This window comes from Crocodylus porosus, unplaced genomic scaffold, assembly GCF_001723895.1.
Source record: "Crocodylus porosus isolate Cpor-Errol unplaced genomic scaffold, CroPor_comp1, whole genome shotgun sequence".
NCBI lineage: Eukaryota > Metazoa > Chordata > Crocodylia > Crocodylidae > Crocodylus > Crocodylus porosus.
In genome coordinates this window covers 18,564,683-18,586,086 of record NW_017728912.1, presented here as the reverse complement: position 1 = coordinate 18,586,086, position 21,404 = coordinate 18,564,683, and the positions used below count along the sequence as shown (strand labels likewise).

Below are 21,404 nucleotides of genomic sequence, written 5' to 3'. Positions count from 1 at the left end.
GGTGAGGTCCACGCGAGATGATATCCATAGGCCTTTCATTTTTTTTTTTCCACCACACTACAAAAAAAAGTCAGAGTCACCTGCAGCTGTGACAGCCGTACAGTGCAGCAGCGTATGTGCTGAAAGATTCCAAGAAAAAAAGAGATTGTGCAAGGGGATGCTTTGAGGACCAAATGCTGACCTCCTGCAGTGTTTCTCATGGCCACAAATCCACCTGAACTGGTATGGCTAATTTGAAATGCGGGAGAGGGAGCAAGCTGCAGAGAGACAATGGAAAGACCTTGCACCTGGTTCATGCCAGAGTGCTTCTGTCAGCAGCTCTCCTAAGGAGCCTGCTGGCCTGTGGACAGGGCCATTGCCTTTACAGATGCAGATTAGTTTCCATTCCAACTATTAGGTGTCTAAATAGATTTAGACACCTAAATGAGATTGTTTAAGCCAGCTAAAGACAAAAGTGGGTGGGTTTCCCAGAATAAGGAAAGATGCATAGCTAGCATATGCAAGGGACACTTCATGGAAAAGAGATTGCTATAGAGAAGCACTCATTTCTTTTTTATCCTTACCATGAAGCTGAACAGAAGTTAAGGCATACACACAATGGCTTAACCACTGCTGGTCTCACTTTGTACCTGATAGACAGGGGAGTAAGCATCACCTGAATCTAGAGACCAAGGGAGCTGCATTGGAGTCTTGTCCTCCATACAGCACAGGCCATTGTTGGGGTCTTCCATAAGTTAGGTTATCAGTGTATTTTAGTAGTACTTAAAATAACAATTAGAAAGGTGAAGAAATACTGTGTCCATTGAGAGAACTGTAGGATCAAGTTCACAGCTTTTTAGGGTAACAGCAGTATGTTCTCTAACAAAGCTTCTTTACCCTAATTTTGTTGTTGGGGATTAGCCCTTCTGACATGTTTTGAGCCACTTACTTGAAATGTATGGGTTGATGAGCACAAGGACAAGTCCAGTAGTACACTTTAAAGAGGGCAGAAAGCCACTGATATTGAGCTATTATACACTTATCTGTAAAACCAAAGCCCTGCTCATAAATTTATCAATATTAAGTCTGTAATTGTGGAATCTGAAATGACAGGACAAGTGCCTTAATTTGAAGTTCTAAGGAGTAGAATAGTATTTTTTTTAAACAGGTCTTTCAAAAACCTCTTAAATAGTTTATGATTATTAAATCTGGTCATTTATTTTGCATTATGCAGCTTATAAGATACAGTGAGTGCTCTTTGAGAGCCAGTATCCATTATTGTCATTTCTGTTTGTTGTTTGTATTCCAGAATATAAACTGTTGCCACACATGAAGAACAGTAAATAAAGTGTACAGCCGTGGATCTCCTTCCCAAATAACCCCTGTGTATTGTGGCAATATGATCATAGAAGGGTGTGGAGAGCTAACCCCTTTCTTGATCTTCCTTTCCTTTATTTGCCCTGAGCTGGAGATCCAAGGAATATTTTTATGGTTCTTTTATGGATACCACAAAGATATTTCATCTCCAGCACATTGTATTTGCAAGGCTAATTTAGTAAAATGTAAAGAATCTCTAAACCCTTTAGAGCCAGGGCTCTATAGTTTAACAATCCAAACAGTAGTGTACAGATAAAACGAGCCCTCAGGGAATATGGTGTGCATTCACATACAAAGTATACAGAATAAGGACTGTTTTATTTATGTTTACTTTTCAAATGATACACTTTTGATGAACTACAAACTTTGTTGATTCTTGCAAAAAGAGAATTAGACAGATTTGGAACAGTTTTAATTTCTGAGCACACAAGATTGTAACGCAGTGGTTCTCAAACTTCTTGGACTCAAGGTATTTCTTGTTAGTCTCAAGGACCCCTTGCTTTTAGTTTTCACTTATTTCTTACTGTGAAAAATAATACAGTAATTGTTCTATTGCAGAGAACTTAGAAAGACTATAATGGGTCAGAATTTTTTTCTTAACACCATGGGTTCTTGAAATTATTGTGTTTATCTTGTGAATCATGTTTGCATACCTAGCAATGTTAACATTGCATGGCATCCTGGGCCACCCCTGAGAGGATCTCAAGCCATGGCACCCTGGTGGAGAATCACTGTCCTAAAGTCATCATCAAAATAACTGTTTGCTACTTTATACTATTCTTAATCTCTGATATTTTTTTCTAGGATATGCTAAAAGAAAGAATGAATATATATACATGCATATATACATATACATATTTATACATATTAATATTATGAATGAAATCATTAGGAAGGTGATGCTTTAGGTGTATTTAAGAAAACAGGGCTGTAGGATAGATAAGTATAATGAAATTGGCATGTAAAAGTCATGTTTACATAGCTATTGAAAAATAGGTTATGGTCTGTATATATGATATGAATACTCAAGTCCTTTTCAATTTGAAATGTACAGGGTAGTTGCTTATGATTTACTGTCAAGATTTAAGAGAGAAAGTACATACTGCTCTAAGTGCCCATTAAAGTCAATGGAGAGCATTTCAGTTGACTTAATTTAGCTTTGGATCAGGCCTTAATGCAGCAAGAGGATAGCTTTAAAACCAACTATAATTTGCTGTGTTTGAAGCCTCGCAAACATTATGCTGTGTTGTTCAGATGTAGTGATTGGTTCAGAATCCACATTTTTTATTTGAGTGATTTCACATTACGGCATCAACCCCACTATTTACTGTTCCTAAGAATTCTTTAATATTCTTTAACTTAAAATAATTACTTTAAAGATTGCACACACACATTTGAATTTAAGATTTTTGACCTAATATATAGTATCTGTTTTCTCATATGGAGGGGATAATCCTGTCCCTGTTTGGCGGGGTAGTGTGTTCTAAATTTAGAAACGAAAACACTGGATTATCTTGAGCTGATCAATGTTCTATATAGGTGCTAGGAAAATTTCTTAAACAAAGAAAAAAGGTTCAGGACTTTCTGTTTTACTTTTGTTTTGGAGATTACTAATGTGCCTCTTGATGAAACTTTTAGATGAAATATATGAAGACATAAGTTGTCTTGGAAAATCATTTTAATTCTGGTTTGCATTTACTAACTAAGCAGACTGGTATTTGATCTTGGAGCCAAGATAAAACCTACAATGAGAACCCAGCAGTACAAACAAACACTTCTTTTGCCTTTTTAAGGGTATGAAATACAAGAAGATTCCAACATGTATGTTGTGGTGTGTAACCTGTTACTGTGATGCGCAACATCAACATTACAATGGAGCATCCTCAAATAAGCATGGCTAATGAGTAAAGGTAACAAGATGTCCACTAAAAACTAAACTCCAAGGTAGCAGGGATGAATTTCCATAAAGCAAGTGTTGATACAGGGTAGGACACTGATGCAAAATTGCCTGCTTTTGGACCTCGTTTCATACTTTGCTTTCATTATTAGACATTATGGTAAAGGAGTTCTTAAAATAAGTAGATTTTCTGTATCTATTGTTTTTTGTTTGCTTTACTACTTTTTATTTAAAATATTCTTTTTAATCAATAGTGCCTCAGAAATTGGATTGTAACTTTTTGCCCTGGGCAGTAACAAGCTGACTGAAAGGATTATTTCTATTATGAATTCTCTTCTTTTTTCTTTTCATTTTTTTTATTTTGTAACGGTCTTCATCATATGTGGAGAGAACATAGGCCCAGCTGGAGTATCTGTTTAGGGCAGTAGATGGCTTCAAACTGATTTTCAATCATAAAAGTAAACACAGAGGACTGGGTTCTTTGTATTCTTACTTTCCCTTGGTTCCTGCATCTAAACAACATAAATGGGAAAGAAAGAAGCATTTTAGGGCACAGTCTTTTAGTACTGAGCTTGGAACTTGATTTCAAAAGGGCTGCTTCCAAAACTAAGCACAGCTATTGGAAGTTTTGGCAGGATGGAGATTTAATATAACACTTGTACAGGACTTGTGTGGCATTAACAATTTTAGGTCCTTGAACCTTCAAACAATTACCCATTTTTGTAATTTTACTTCCGTGAATTGTTCCAGAGTCTCACATGAGTATAGTTATGGACACTAGTAAGTGCTTGCAATAAAGATCCAAATATTCATTTCCATTTAAAATTATAACACCCATTTTTCAAACTTACATATAGTGCCATAGTCTGTGTAGCTCTATGTATGTGTGTGTATGTGTGTGTTTTGTATTTTACCCAGGTGTGTACAAATTCACGCATACATAGTTATAAAAGGTAAGACTTGTAATTACGCAGCGTAAAACTTGGAAATAAATTTGCAGACATGTAAATGCTTGAGGAATTTTACTCATGTGGGTATTTTTACTTGAATGAATTAAATGAATGGGACTATTTGGAAACATCTTCTGCCAAAGGTTTGCTTTTTAAAAAATCTTTGGAGGAACTCATTTTTGTTCCATGTCTTAAAGCAGTAATGCAGTACTTATTAAGCATGAGCTTTCATGCAAGTTTCATCCAAGTTGATGAGGCCCCTGAATAAGTAGATAACATAGTTCTAACGCTTATGAAGTCACTGATTTCAGTGGGACTTGGATAAGGCCCATGTTACAGAGGTAGATATTAAAAATAGATTTTTAGGTTCCAGAAATGTACACTTCAGAATTCATAAACATTTACTCCTGTCAGGGGTTCAGAAAAATACAGTTTCAGTATTGTTTGTCCTGAAATCTTTTCTCTGTCCATGTTTGTGCAAATCTTCTGATCAAAACTATACAGTTTTACCCGGGTAAAGATCAAGTAAAGGGTTAAGGTTTCATCATCTTTATTTCTTTATCAAGGTCCCAATCCTGTATGGGGTAGACTTTATTTTAAGCGGTTGCGCCCTTAAAGATGGGGTCTCTCATTTTTATATAAATTCTTGTATAGCATTAAATACAGAATATTGAAGATAATAAAAAGAAATAACTTTGTTTTCTAAAGGATGGGAAAAATCATTTCTAAAACAGAACAGGTTGCTGGAGCATGGGCATTGATAATCATACTTTATGATAAACTATAAATCATAGCCAAGCAAAAATAATGGCAGTAATTAATATGAAATAAAAATAGGATCTTCATAATAATATCTTTTTTTTTCTCATTGCCTATATAAAGAAGTTCATATTAACTGGAATTATATATGTATTATTTAGATTGCAGTAGTGCACAAAATTGACTGTGTACTTTTTACCCAAAATGGTACATAGCGTCCTTGGAAGAGCTAACCTAGCTTAAAGAACTGAGCAACTGAAATGTGACTATTTTCATTCTGTTGTTAGTTTTGAGAAACTTCTGTAACAAATTATTCACTTAAATTTCACAGATGGTTTGGGGGCTATTTTGGATAGATCTTGGAGTTTAACAGTACTCTTTATAGTTGCTATGGAAACTTTATCATAAATGCAGTTTAAGAATGAGAAATTGTAAATAATTTTTGCATTCCTAAATTGAGTTTCCTGGAAATAAAAGGAGCAATCATGAATTACCAGATTGTTACTAAGGCTTTCCCTGAGATTCTAAGTTATTTGTCTCCTGAAACAGTGATACACACATGCTCAGCTGCATGGCTTGCTAAGAATTAGGAATATGCAAAAAAGTCATAAAAAGTAAAGTGGTAATGTACCCATTTAAAATGCAGTATTTTAATGTATTTAAAGACAGATGAATGTTTGGCTTCAAGGGTGCATATTCATTGTCTCACATGCACTAAAACAAGTAGAATTGTACATTTTCTCATCAAAACGATTAAATAATTTTGACTAAAAATAGAGTGATAATATTTTGTATGGAATGACTACTTCCAGTTTTACAGTATCTAATTTATGTTCTTTATCATTGTAATAAAGTAAAGTAATGTTTGTCTAATATTCATTAAATGCTTTTAAAAATATTTTTTGGCTGTGGACTCCCAGTAGGGAGCTTGAATACAGATGTCCTCCTTTCTTTTCTAATGAATTTTAATGTCATAAAGGATCAACTTATAGTACAAGAATTTGCTTACTGCTAGTCATTTATTCTTGACAAATGACAGCATAAATCTGCTATCTTTTTACAGCACGACTAAAGAGTGTTAATAAAAAGTTTTTAATAGAACAATGCTATAAATATATTTGTAGAATTATTCAGAATTCAATATTTTTGATAGTTTGGCTAAAATTAATCTAACCTTTCAGCAGTATACAACTGAGTCAGCTATATCAACATGTTAATTCTTAAGGAAAAATAGTGTATATAGGTTAATTGAATTTCCATGCTATTTTCTCTTCTTGATAGTCTAAATTAAATGCTGATTCATAATAAATGTCCACTTTTTCCAGAAATAAAAAAATGTCATTGATGGAGCAACACTTTCACTTTAATGAACAAATTATAAGAAGTTACAATAATTTTAATCTCAATTTTTTTTTACATTTCCATTTTACTTATTTTGCTTAATTATTTTGCTCTAAGACATTTCTTAAATATGTAATTATGTGGACATTTGTATGAGTATATAGACAAATGGAACTATTTTAACACAATAATTAGAAACATTTTAAAATCTGAAAGTAAATGCATGCTGAAAGAGTTTTGCTGTAGCACTTTAAAATGCTTTGCCATCTGCAGGCCATATATTTGAGAAAATGCTGTATTACAAGAACTGCAGTCAAAGAGGTTAGAGCTTAAATTTCTGAAATTCAGAATTGATTAGATCTTTTTATTTTACTTTCCTGTTTGTGAATTTGTCAAGTTATTTCCATGGGGATATGAAAAATAGGTTTTGGACAGAGATAATCCACTATAATCCCAAAACAGAAATCAGAGGACAAAATGGTCACAGCAATAAATTATTCTTTCATACATACTTGTTACCTTGATTCCTCCAAAATTTTCCAAATCCCCTACTTAAGGTCACAGGAAATATGAACCTCACAAAAATCTTAAAATAAAGAGGAGAATAATATGTAAAGGTATAGTGGGAGATTATGTTAAATAACATGATTTGATTGTGTTAATTTAGATGTGTGTTTGGAATGTGCTGGTCCTAGTTTCAATAGTAAAATTTATGTACTTTGTAACTTGGACATTTTAAGTGTTCATTAGTTAGATAAATCTTAAAATATGCCTGAGAATTCAAATTTGGGTTGTATTTATTCCACGTCACATGCTTAAGCAGAACATGCAGATGGTCGTAGACCAACTTTTAGAATAATTATAATTCCCCCCCCCCTTTTTTTTTTGCTTAAACTCTCTTCAAGAATAAGTTATTAGTAAAAAGAATGTCCATTTCCTTACCATTGATGTAGAATTAGGAATGAAGTAAAGATCATTTACTTTGTAGGGTGGGCACACCATCTTCAAAGACATGACTGCCATGCATTTATAACAGAAATCAGTTGCATTTCATAAGGAGACAGTATTAGGTACACAATATGTTCAGAGCTCTAGCTCTCAGATGAGCTTTGCTAATCACAGATTTATGAAAAACGATGAAAGGGTTGAGAGTGGAAAGCCTGTAGAGTATATACCGAAAAAAGTTCCACACTGGTCATAGCAAGATCATTAGTAGTAATGACAGGACACATGCTTTAAAAAGTTTATAACAGAACCTGTTCTTTGTGTTAAAAATATTTGGAGCAGCATATGTATCATTTTTCTTCTGTGGTAGAAATTTAAGGTTAAATTGATTTTCAGTGCAGTTTTTGTCCTTTATTCTTAAGGACTGGCCTTTTAAATAGAGCATACGTTAGGGCATAAGATATTCTTTAACTTACAGGTGTCACTACTGTGACAAAGAACAATACTGCTTATATAAAGTGTTACTGAATATAATAACTTATACTTTGAATTTATTTAAGGCACTGCATATAAGTTTTGAAAGTTTAAACATGATGTCCTGGATTCAATTTGGCATTATTTGGCTCTATGTAAATATAACTATTGGTCATAAATTAAATATTTGATGATTAAAGCATGCGTCCCATGGATTATATCATTAAAAATGCAAAATATTTCTTTATGTCATGCATAAATTGTAATATTTCTGAAAAAGTTTCAATAGAAATACTTTTATGGCTGTGGAATAAATTTGTGATGAGGTAACCCCATTTGAAGCTAATATAAGAATTATAGCTGCTAACTTAAGGAAAAGTTTTCATGCAAACTGAAAATATTTGTTTTAGAACAAACATGAAAAATTGAAGGTCTTGCTTACTTATTTGATTAAATGCAAAAGTGAGACTGCATATAGGATTTTGTTGTGCTGTGATAGAACTTATTTTACCAGTCACTTTCATAACCTTTAAACAGCCTTAAATAGTACATATGAAAAACACATTCATATCAGGTTCCCCATAGGGAATTTTCTTTGGTTTAAGAAAATTTTATTAAAGATTGGCATTGCAAATAACATTTTTCATAACTATATGTAGACCTGTTAAAATTTTTATTAAAACTGGAGTTCGGCCTGTTCTTTTTCATCATTCTATCAGATATTAAACTCCAGCAGCAGCTGTAGGAAATAGAGAAAGGGATTTTCAAAGGGATTTGAGTCTCCCTGTCTCTGTGCCTTTAGTGATCATATTATCATAACTATCACACATAACAAAGCTCTAAATCTGTAATTCAGATAAAGTAGTCAGGACTTTGAAATACAGAAATCCAAACATATGCTGTAACATTTTTTTTGCAATGCCGGTTCCTTTAACATGGATTTTGTAAACTTGGAGAGGCATTCAACAGATTTTGTATACTAACACATGCTAAACGATTTTATTACTTGTACATTTGAGAGAGATTTAATTAAAAGTATGTCTTATTATACCTACAGTAGTTCCACTAAGAGAATACCAGATCCTGTTCTACCAAATGATGATCAAACCAGTAAAGGTTAATAAGAAATGATGTTAGAAGCGTTCTTGAAGTGAATTATGTAAGCTAAACTGCTGTGGCGGCAATGCCTGTCTCCTCAACAGTGTGAGTCCTGTTTCATGAGGACACTGCTCAGCATAGTGCTGTGTTAAAATGGTAAGTGTGAATACAATTCTCTGATGAACTTAAGCTAAAATGCTATGCAATAAAACTTGAATGGGATAACTTTTAAAGTAAAAACAATGTAATACAAAAGAAATTGGTTCCAAAGTGCTTAAACTACTCCTGTAAGATTATTTTCACGGACAGGCTAGTTTTGGAATTAAGTGCCTAGGGAAAACAGTGGTTGTATTGTGAAAAGTTAGCAAAACTTTATTCTCTATTTCAAACCGGCTTGTAAATGAGCAGTAGCATATATATTTATTGTAACACTGCCTTCTGCTGGTCACACCTCATTTATGATATAAGTGAATGTGCTGCATGGTAATGAAATGTTGTTTTATCCTGAATTATTCTCAAATATAGTGTATTCATTGATTTGGAAAATTTTTTAAAGAAAACTAGCACATAATAGGCATATGTCAGTGATTAGCACATTCTAGCTATGCTTTACTTTTATAGCTGAGAAAGTTGCATGTATTTGAACTTCAGCTGGAAGGAATTAATCCATGTTTATCACAAAACTGTTTCTGAACCTTTGCCTCTTCCCCTTATTTTTATATCAATGTCTAATTTTTTAGATAGTTGTTATAGAGTTAGTAGTTCTCTTCATTTACATTTTATCAGCTGTAGTGCTTCTTATTGTAAATGCCATTCACTGCATAAGGCAGCTGCAGAGAAATACGTATCTTTAGATGCAAGTGGCTAAATAGGATTGAAATCAGAGAACTACCTTGTTCACTGTCACATGTTTATGTACATATGTACATATTTGTATATCATACACATTTTCTTGCTTTTACAATGTTAACTGTTTTTCTCAGATCTAACATTCAAAATACATTACAATTAAGGAGAACTAAAGATGTGATAGACAAAAGTGTATTTTTTAAAAATTGTAACCGCAAAGGACATTTTACTGAAAGTATTGTATGGAGCAGTTTAGCTTTATTATATTAAGAGAAACATGAAAAAATACATAAAATGCATCTACATCTTTGTGTATGAACATACACAAACAGTAGGAACAACAGCAAAGTTGCTGACTTTATTAACATTATCACAATCAAAGAAATAGATACGTAATAGTGCTGTGTTTAGTTCTGATAAACTAGCTGAAATTAAAAGCCAAATCTTTGGTATGAATTATCTTTAGCTGCAGAAAATATAATAGTTAAACTGCACATTTACTCAGTGAAAACATTGGCATGCATGTCTGACTGCCTACACTAAAATTAATGACTAGATTCTGCAGTGTGGGAAAATTTTTATTTTACTTTGGTTTTCCTCAAGAAGTGAAATCCTGCTTTAGTTGCCTGAGGCAACATTTTTAAGCACCTTTATTACAGCACAGTTAAAAACCCAGTTATCTGACAAAATGCATTCTGTTTTATTACAAAGGATAACTTCAAAAAGCACAATTCTGTATATGTTAGGGATAATTTAAACACTAGGAATCCCTATTGTATGCCATATCACAAATAATTATCCAGAAATGCATACTAGAATTGCATTTTAATGACCAAGGCATTCTGAGTAACATGCAGATTATGAGAAATTTCTGTATTGAAGTTTCTTCCCAGAATTGAGGGGCCTCATCCTGAAATCCAGACAGAATTGTGCCCTGGGTTCAGTGGGATCTGTGTCTGAGCAAGGACTACGGATTCCAGCTCCTGAGTCCTCAGATGATCACAGCAGTCCCTCCTGACCTTAAAATCTATAAATCTTGTAGCTTTAACAGTCAAAGACAGACCATGTTCTGTGTGTGTTTTAAATTCCAAACCTATATGTTAGATATAACAGTAATTAAAAACTCACTTGCAGAACAGTAATATAATCAATCTTGTACATGCAGGTTTAATGGCATACGTACTAAAATACCAAACATCAGCATTATAGTGGTATATTAAGACCATGCTGGGAAAGAATAAATACTGTTAAAAACAGTGGGTACAATTTTAAGCCAAAATACCAACGTACAGTTAGAAACAAAAATCCCAGTACAATTTTTGTTCAGTGTTTGAACCAGGGTTTAATAGCCACAAAACTAACCAAAGTGTTCTCAGGATTGGAGCAGGTATTGATGGCTGTATGGACACTATTTAAACTGGATCTGTTTCAGTTTTATTGAGCTTCATCTGAATATATAAAGAGAAATAAATGTACTGAATGGGGGAGGAGAGGAAGAAAAAGAGTGGAGAAAATTGTTTACAAGTATGTATATGTGCTGTTTGTGTTGTACGTGTATTGATACATACAGTAGGATAGCTGTAAATATGAGTGATGTGTGTATACTCACAGCTGCCTACAAACAAAATTAAAACCTGAATGTTAAAATGCGTATATTCATATATTTAGAGAAATAATATGGACTAGTGGGCATCATAATTCATTTTCATTTTCCAGAGTTAGAAGTAACTGCATAATTCATGAATGGCAGAACAAAGTCAAGCCATGAGTGAGTTGCACATGGACATCCCTAATGAATGTGTATATTACCTTGTACCCCTTCAGGTTATACTGAAATCATGGCATTTGTTGTTTGTACCTTTTCTTAATAAGTTCCCCCCCAACACACTTTTTTAGTTACCTGCATAATTTTTAACACAATATATATAGAAGATATTTATGCTGCCCCTCCCCTAATGAAAAACGTCCATAAAATCTATCTGTACTATAAAGATATTAGTGTTTATATGATATTCTATCCTTTGATTTTCATGTATGTATTCTTGTGTATGCATATGAACATGTCTGAAGGTGGGGCTTAGCAAACATACTTAATGTTTAAACTATACTTATTCCTGTGTATGACCCCATATTTCAATGCATTTCATGTCTGCTGTATCCCTTGTTCTAGTGTCTGATCTATAATATGCTCCCTAATTATTCCTTTCATGGATTTAGACGATAGATTAACAGTGATTGTTGTTATATCAAGAATAAACCACCTACTGAATTTTTAGGGTCCAAACGCCTTTTAATTTAAATATTACCTTTATAACAGAACCTTGTATCAACGTCTCAGTACCAAAACATCTATATTAATCAATGAGAATATTTTAATTTTTTACCTTGAGAGTATGTAAATAAGCCCACTATCTTAAGCACAGTAAAATAAGAATATATAAGTAAATCATCAATGTATTTCTTTTTTCTTTTTCAGTATGTATGTAAATGCAGTTTTCATTCTGTTGTGTTTTAGCTCATTCTGTGCATTGTATTTTAAAACAAAGTGACTGCAAAATATTAAATAAATGTTTTTTACGTGTCTACTTAAATCGGCTCAATTTTTTGTTAAATGAAAAATGTTTTCTACAATGCATAAAATACATGCCAGTCTTCACTTTGTAGTATTGTTTGCAGATTGTATTTCAAAACATGGATTATGTTGATTATATATGTATACAATCAGCATATTCCATTCATATGTTTGTAAGGACCGAGAGTTCTCCAGAGAGAATCACAAATCCATTTGATGCTCTTGAGTGCTGTATTCTTTTTTTCTGATTTTTTTTTTCCTGAAATATGTGTAAAAACTCAAAAGCCTAAGGGTTACTCATTGGCCCACAATTAAGTGGTCTCACAGACATACACACATGTTATTGTAGCTAAATTTGGTAGAATCTTGTTTCCAAAATTATTTTTAAATATTTCCTTTTTCAGATGGCAGAAAATATTTTTAGTTCATTTTTACTAAAACGCATCTCAGAATGGTCCTTCGTCATGTGCGCACACATTTCTGGAGATCCACGTACTTTGGAAGAGAGTGTGTTGTTAAGTCATATTTTAAGCAAAAGGGCTTTGTTCTGTCTCTCAGTGACATCTTTTACTCCCATTTTCAGGAAGTTTTATCACTGATACCATGGAGAGAATCAAGCTGAGCAGAAATAAATGTACATGTCCATGTCCATCCATGCATTTTGTTATTCTGTCTCAAACACAGTGATGAAAAAATCTTGAAATAGGATTTCACGTGGGGTGTAAGCACATATCCTGTAAAAATGTATGTGTCTATGTATATGCCAATATACATATTTGTATAATACATGTAATAGACATATTATGTATAATAGATGTAAATGTGAGATTCAGCGTAGGCACCGTCCTTATTTTGTAGAATTTTGTTGGAATTGTAGAATAATTCCATTGATTTCCATCAGGTTCCTCCTAATTTATCCTGATATAAGTGAGAAAATAATTAAGACCGCAATATGGACATGTCTTCCTATCTAGTATGTTATATATGCATTTGTATATAAACTTTTATATAAAGTGTTTTTTTTCCTTATTTGACGTGTTAAATATTTGCAATATAGGGGGGGAGGGGGGATCCACACTTTCCTTCTCTTTTTTTTAACCCAGATTGCTGATTTTCAGGGTAGTTGTTATTGAAATCCCATAGGCATTATTATTGTGATCATTCTTAGGCATCAGACAGGTATTTAACAGTTTGGTTCAGGTTGTCTAGGACAACAAAAATGCTGCTATGCTGCATCTCAAAGCTGCTGGGATGAAATGAGTTGTGACATACCAGGGAAGATTAAATTTGTAACAGATAGAACACCTTTGAAGTACTAGCTTATGATTTCACAGTGGCATTATGAGTCTTACTGTAGTATTTAAGCAGTTAGAAAGAATGCTGGTTATTAGTGGTTGAATTTTGTAAAATAGGATTTTATTGTCTTTTAAATAGCCATGACAGCAGTTTGTATTATCCAAGTACAACATTTTTATTGCCTTGTATTACTGTTGGTGAAGTGCTTTTTTCACACTCTTGTATACAGAACCGAGATATTTACCCAGGTGAATACTCTTATCTGTTGTACGCTACCCACATCGCTGAATTTAAAATAACAAAAGTAACATTTTGGTCAGTGGTGGGGGGCGAGGAGCAAGGGAAGACAGAAACAACTCATGTTTGTCTCAGGTAACACAGTAATATTGAATGTCTAAAACATGTTCTAGATCTGGACATTGTTACATATGGTAAATTACTTCTTAAAAAAAAAAAGCATAATTTCAGATGTCAAATCTGCCTTTATCATAAAGCTCTATGATATGACATTAGCAATGCATAAAGCTGCTATGCTTGTGTCTGAATCTGATCACATCAAAGTTTCCTGCAATATCATGTAACAGAAACAGAGACTTGTTCCTAAAAATAATGTCTCGAAATCTTGAGGCATTCATTGAACCATTTTTGGGGAAAACAGGAATGAGTTTCTTCTTTTCCCTGTGATAGGCTTTTTTTTGGAGCTCTGGTCTCAAGATTACAATTTTTAATGGTTCTAATTTGTGAAATTTAGTTTACAGTATTAATATTTGCATTGGCGGATCTTTTAATGACTCTCTCTAGACTGCAATGGGTTAATTTCCAATGAGGGTCGGGTTTTATATGTTTATATTTTCTTAGCCTTGGTCAGGAGAAGTGGCTTTGCTTGCCCTTGTGCTGTGCCAAAGTGATAGGGTTTCATTCGTTTGAAAACCTAGCACATCCCTAGAGGTTACCTTGGTGTAGATTTCTTTCTTTCTGTATTAAATCGCTCATTGTCGCAAAGTGACTAGTGCTGCCGGACTTTGAAAAGAACTTCTAAGAGGTTAAAAAAAAAAAAGCTTCTGTATAGAAGGATTTTTCAGTTCTGCAGACAGAATACAGTTTGCAGCTGTTTGACTTGCGACAGTGATATGGATCTGATTGTATACAGTATACTGGGAGCCATGGATGCAGCTGGAATAGAGGTTATAAATTTTAAAAGCAATGCAGATTTTGGCCATTAATTGGCTGCTAATAAAAGCAAACTCAATGGGTTCTAACTGTGGGAGCCTGTAGCTCTGTATCTGATATCAGGAATTCATACACATTACACAGTTTTAGTGATTCAGACCACGACTAATTGAAATATGAGGCATACTGATCAAATTTAGCATTACCAGCATGCACTCTGGTTTGGGACTGTATGGCGACAAGGTAGCATTTATTACTTATTCTCCATAACACTGCTTGATTGAAATATCTAGCTATGTTGTCAGCAGAGGCCCAGCTGGGCTTTAGTACAGCTAATTAAGTCATTAAAAGGGAGGTCAAGCAATCTAACTCTTGCATACTAAACTACATAAAAGTCTTTATTATATTTCTTAATAAACCAAGATTTGAATTTTTAAAGTAGTTTGTTTTTATAATAAATTCATTTGCTTTGCCTAAGGCTTGATTAGAATATAGTTTTTCTAGATAAAGTGAACACTTCTAGAAAAGTTAGCTATTTTTGGTGGTTAGAAACTAAGCTTGATGTAGAGTAAAAATAAATACTCATACCGCTTTTCATTTACATATAGGCAGAAGCTGGGTGCATCCAGCCAGTGGCTGGATCCATGGTATCTGAAATTGCCACAATACATGGAGGGTAGTTGCTTAATGCTAGTAGTATTTTTTAAAAATTTTTTTTTTTTTAAGAGTTCTTGCCCTTTAAAGCATTTCAGCAAAGAGGTGGGCTTGGAGGGAGTGGTTTCTTAGGGTGAAAGCACCACATCATACTTAGTTAATGATGCTTACTGAATGTGAATTCAGACAGAACAGGCAATTAGATAATTTCAAGAAGCAACAGTGATGTCTCAAGTGACACACTCTGCCCTTGAACATGTATGTATAACGTCCAGAGCCATCAGCAGGATGCTGTATGTGCATCTGAAGGCAGAATTTAAATTTAAAGCATGGGAGCCTAAAATATAATAATATTCAGATACAAAATGATTTAGTACTATTACCCTTATCTTCCTAAGGGAGTCGTGTACCTATACTAAGCACTCCACAGCTCAGTAGTTTCATGAAAGTGCTGCAATCTATGTGTACACTTCTCTTTGTAAGGTCAGGCCAGTGCAGCACAAACAATAAGAATTATGTTCTTAGTTCCCTTCTCTGGACCCATAGGTTTGTACAAATTCTAATGGAGAGTTTTGCTTTTGTATAATATTTGTCTAAGATAAAGTACAATAGAGTTTGGAATAATGTTGTGGATTAACTGTTGCAATATTGGCTGATTTGGAAAATTAATAAAAATCAATTGGTGGAGGCTGCAAGTGAAACCATTCCCAAGCAGAGGCTGCTCATGAGAGAAAAAATAATTGAATATAAATATGTAGCCAGTCTTTTTGCTACTAAAATAAGCAAGCCCTAAAATAATGCACCGGAATCACTGATACAGATTTGAGAGTCACTGGAGTTATTGGTATAAGGAGGGAAATGAATGGTGTCCAAAGAGTTTTGTTGTATTTTTTTTATGACAACACATACTGAATAGGCTGTCTTCACACACAATCTTTGGTTTGTCTGTCCTTATGCTCATTCAAATTTTTCCATTTGAATCTTTGCAGTTTTAATTAACTATTCTAAATTGTGTGGACCATGCTATGATTGATACTTTTTAAAAAAAAAAGAAAACATGTCAGAGGATGCATGATAAGTGGTTTGCAATATGTTTGAATGGAGGAGAAGAAAGTAGAGGAAAGATCAGAAACAACCCTCAGAGAAAACTACCAGTATATGTATTCTCTTACTTTACAAGAAAGCTTACAATATTTTTAGAGGAAAATTATTTCGGTAACATACAGTATTATGAGTGAAAAAAGATTGCTATTTGCAGCTTAACTGCCTTTGCAGTTTAATACAAATCACCTACTTCTGTTTCCTGTCTTTGTAGAACATTAGTTAATCACTGTTATGATTATATTTTCAGAGCATTTGGGATTGAGAAGTATTGTCTTGGCAGTGAGCACCACCAAGATGCAACTGTTGATCTTACTACAATATGCACTGGCAGGAGTAAAAGAACGTGCTCACAGTAGTTTTCTAAATATCAGGAGGTGCAGCATTGGCAGCAGTGTAATGAAATAAGGCAATTTTGTGTGTCATTGCCTATGAATTCAAGCATTTTTGTACATTTCCAATGGATGAAGGCCATCTCTTAAAAACCAAATACACAGTATATTCATTTATGTTATGTTTTCTGGTATACTTAATGAGGTGACACAAGAAAAGTGTTTCCTCTTTTTAATCCAGTTGCATCTTTGAAAAAAAGAATTAAAGCCATTCAGTAGCTAAATGATAATGTAGGTTAGCTCTCAGTGCATTGGTTATTCTTAGGGCCTTCTTACACGTTATACTGTGAGCTGCACAAATTTTGATCAGTGTCAATGCTAGGTCGAATTTGGGGAAGTCACACTTTAGGCCAGCAGGGGCCTGGAGGACTGAAAGGTAAGAATCTCCTCTCCATTCTGGGCTTTTCCTCTGCCCTCCAGGGCTCCCGTGGTTCCTCCCCATCCCCAGGGATCCCCCTTCTGGCCCTTGGGGTACCTTCTCTCCCTCCTTCCCTCCCACTTACTTTTGGCTGCCTGTGCTGACTGTCCCAGGAAAGCAGGCAGGGAAGGGTTAACCTGCCTGCCTAGCTGCTGCTCTTCTCTAAGCTGAGCCCACCCAGAGAGCAGCAGTGGTGGTGGAAGCAGATGGGTAGGCAAGTTAACCCCTGGAACAGACAGTGTGGGCAGACACAAGTAAATGGGAGAGAGGAGTGGGGAGGTGCAATAAGTGGAGATCTGGGGTGCTGGAGAGGGTGTGGGAGGGCAGTGGGCCCAACCTGGGCCAGCGGGGTTGGGAGGAAGGGGTTGTTTACACTAAGGTTTAGCCACTCTAGGCTAAACCTTAGTGTAACATGAGTTGGGTAACAGGGATCAAAGATAATCCTGCCCTGGAGTGGCGTCACTTTAAGCCTCGTAACAAGTGCTTGAAACTGTTTTTTGGTGTTAATGTGCGGACAATCCAGGTGTTAAGAGCTCCAGGAGCCACCCAAAAGTACCATGTAACAAGATTCTTAGTCACAAAATGGAGTGGCTAATTCTGTGGACTGAAAACACAGTGTCATAAATAAAATAATTCTTAATGGAATTTGTACTCCGAGATCATAGTTTGCTCTCTTGTGTGAGACTTAAAATCACCACACTGGAAAATATTGTATAGTTTTTCCACTCACAGCTATTTTTCATTCCTTTTTGATCCTCAAAGAAGAAAACAAAAGCTGGGTGCTCAGAAATGCAACTTTGCATTTATTGGAACCTGGATTTAGAACTAGCTCTATCTTAATCTTTTTTTGATTGGGAAATTATTGGGCCAGACCTCCAGATTGAAACAAACCAAAACAAACAAAAAACCTCAAAAAAACGTTGACTGGTGCCACAGGAGAAAACTGCCAGGAGCAATGAAGACTGTAATAATGGTGATCACTCTTAGAAATTTTCACTGAACAAGCGTGGAGAAATTGGGGTCAGACCCTTTAGGAATAGTGGCATAGAAGCTGTTGCTGTGCAGCAAGATTTATGTACCTAGGAATTAATGATGCAAGAAAGGTTCAAAGATGTATTGGGGGCAGGAGTGGGTTGCTACCAAGACTAGTAGTAATCTTCATTTAGACTAGAGCTAAACTGCTTCTCGATATTCAAGAGAATTTGGTAATCTTTGTTTGCAATGAGAAGACAAAATGCCAAACTATGACAAGAAGAGCAATATCTATATTGGAGAGCTGAGCTTCTGATGGTATGGTATGGAAAGACTGATGGATCCCAAGTGCCCATTGTACATGTATTCTTAGTGGCTCATTGTGACAGGCACATATATGCTAGGCAAAATGTGGGAATTTTCAGAAAGTCTGGGTTTTTCATGTGAATAGAAGAAGGTTATTTCTTCAACGCCCCCCACCTCCCCTTCCCCATCCCTGGAAAGATAACAGTTTGACTATACAGTCAGTAGAAGGAAGATAGCCATTTGCTATGTAAGTTTGTCCCACAGTTCTTGAAACTGGAAGAGTGGAAGGCTTTGAAGCTTAATCTTAACAGTGACACAAATATGTATAATTTTGTGCGTGGGGATGAGAGGTGTAAAGGTATTCCAGGAGAACTGAAGTAGTTCGTCTACCAAATTTCTTTCAGGGTTAGTGAGGTAGCAGGAATTTAAACATGCTTCTGGTATTTTTGGTGAGCCTGATATCAGAAAATCTTCTAATCTGAGATAACGAAACAAAAAGAACTCATTTTTACTGGAAGAAAGTTCAGAAATTTTCAGATACGTATATGATGTATATGTATTTCTTTTATAAATGCATTCCCCCAAACTGTTGAAGTTTGTTGGTTGGTAGCATGTGTGTGAATGCTCATTGTATTAAGTGCAGGTTATTCTTATTTATATGAAATTATCATTTTTTACTCTTGTTAGTTGCAGAGCATAAAACAGCACCAAAGGTGAATTTCTGGCCTTTGTGTCGGTGGCAAAACTCCTATAGACATCAATGGCTGTGTCCAGATGAGTGTGGGCCATTCATTTCCCCAAGGATGAGTAGCAGCAGCACACCTTGTGCCTCTGCTACTTGTCCCTGGGGAATGCCCATGCTCTAGCATGCGGCAGGTTACTGCTGGTGGGGTAAGGGAGGCTGGGGCCAACAACTGTGCTGACCCTAGCAGCCTTACCTGGGATTATGGGGGCCTTAGCTGCAGCACTCCTGCAGCTGGGAGCCCAGCCAGCAGCTGGAGCATTGCTCAGGCTGGCCAGGCTCTGGTTTTGGGTGGCGCACATGGTGGCAGTACATGCTGCCCAAAACCAGAGGCTGGCCAGGATCTCCTGGGGTCAAAAAGCCCCCCTGCACTGCAAGGTAGCAATGCAGGGCATGCCTGCATGTACTAGGTGTGTTGCTGCAGACGGGTCTGTGGCACCCATGCTGCACGCACATTCACACTTGTCTGGATGTGTGGGCAGTAGGACCAAGATTTAGCAGTAAGTTTATATATACATTTCTATTTTAGAGGTCATACTTTTGTATTTTTTTTTTTACAGCCTCTGAAATCCCTGGCTGATACTTGGTAGAATTTTTTTCCATAGATTTTGTGTTATATTTATTACTTGTAAAAATTTGAAAAAAAATTGGAAGGAATAACTGTCTTGCATTAAAAATAAAATCATTTGACATGCTGTCAGATTAGTAGTCACTAGCTGCAGAAGAATCCCTTGTTGTTCTGGTAAAAATTACCTGTTGTTTTTCCATCATAAGGTTTTAAAATGTGTTTTTCGTATGCGTGGTGGATTTTCTTAAGTGGTTTATGACTTCATTAATGTTCTTTGGCTTTTTTTCTCCTTGTCCATGTGTACATTCTGGTGTGTACCCACATGTGTCTCAAGTACTTAAGCTTGGAGAATTTTTAACCTAGCAGTAACTGTACAGAAAACATGCATGTGGCTTTTCTTCATGCTCCATGCTAAGGTCATGAAAACAGTGCAGCGCCTCAGTTTTTTTCAGTTGTCTTGGCTTCCAATGAACCCCTGCAGTCTTTTCCAGACCAAATGCTTGGCTTACAGCTGTCATTCATATGCATCTTTTTAGTACCCTTTTTTCTTTTCTGTATTTAGTTAGCTTTATTTTAGTTTTTATTATTATTTTCTTCCAGTCTCAGTTGTTTTCAATGAGAAATGGAATTCCTTGGCTTGTGTCACATGGCTTCTCTGTAGCTGAACCTCCATTTTTCTCCCCACACTTAACTATTGGCATTGCTTTCTCCAGAAAAAATGCTCTATGCACTCCCCAGCTTCCCCTCTCACACCTGACCATCATACAAACCAGTGCTGAAGCACCACTGTCAACGCTGGCACGTAGTGTTTCATTACCAACACCAGCTGCTGTGCTGAGCACAATCCAACTCTGAAGGCTTCTATCATCTAGTCGTATCCCATGCACACTTCTCCTGTTTGTTGTGATTCCTCCTTGGTTCAGTGCATAGAATGACCCATCTGTCCTGCCTGAATTAGAGTGCCCCACTACTCTTCTGGACCCCACTGCCCTTTTGGTTCAGGTCTGGGGCTGATTAAGGAATCATCCTTAATTCCAGGTCAGTTGCCACTGCCAAATTAGGTCTCCTTGTATAATTCTTCTTTTGACTCTGAGGATGACTGCAGTTCCATCTGCAGTACCTTTTTGTCTCAGCGTGATTATGGAACCTCTATGGCAAGAAACAGTAAACCTCTGCATCACCACCTCATGCTTCTAGGTCTTCAGTCTAGTGGCAGCAAGGACCTTTTTCTTTGTGGCCAGAGGTCCCTCACTCCAGGAGTGATTTTGGAGATCATGATCACCTGTCTCAGCAGTTACGTTTACATGCTTCCCTCATTTCTCTAATTCTGCCTGGCTGAATCAGCCTTGTGTTATGCCAAGGAGGATTTAAAGATTTTACAGTTGCCCCTAAACATGCTGTCACAGAACAGGAGGAGGACACATCAGAGTCAACCTTGTTCATAAAAAGGCTATACTAGATTAATTTGCCCAGCAAAACTAGAGTTTTGACCTGATGCCATGCAAGAGCTCTTTCTCCCCATAAAACCTCAATTCTCAGAGTCT

General features: G+C 35.6%; 1 long non-coding RNA gene across 2 annotated transcripts; it reads left to right on the top strand.

The window, feature by feature from the left end:
• The first annotated feature begins 64 nt into the window (after positions 1 to 64).
• Positions 65 to 17,016, top strand: LOC109309377. 2 transcript variants are annotated; one of them, XR_002100891.1, is made up of 4 exons: positions 65 to 222; positions 3,150 to 3,266; positions 8,780 to 8,976; positions 16,713 to 17,016. It is a non-coding gene; the product is annotated as an uncharacterized LOC109309377 (long non-coding RNA). The 2 variants fall into 2 exon arrangements; XR_002100890.1 differs by lacking the exon at positions 16,713 to 17,016 and having other exon boundaries at positions 8,780 to 9,869.
• Positions 17,017 to 21,404: the final 4,388 nt, after the last annotated feature.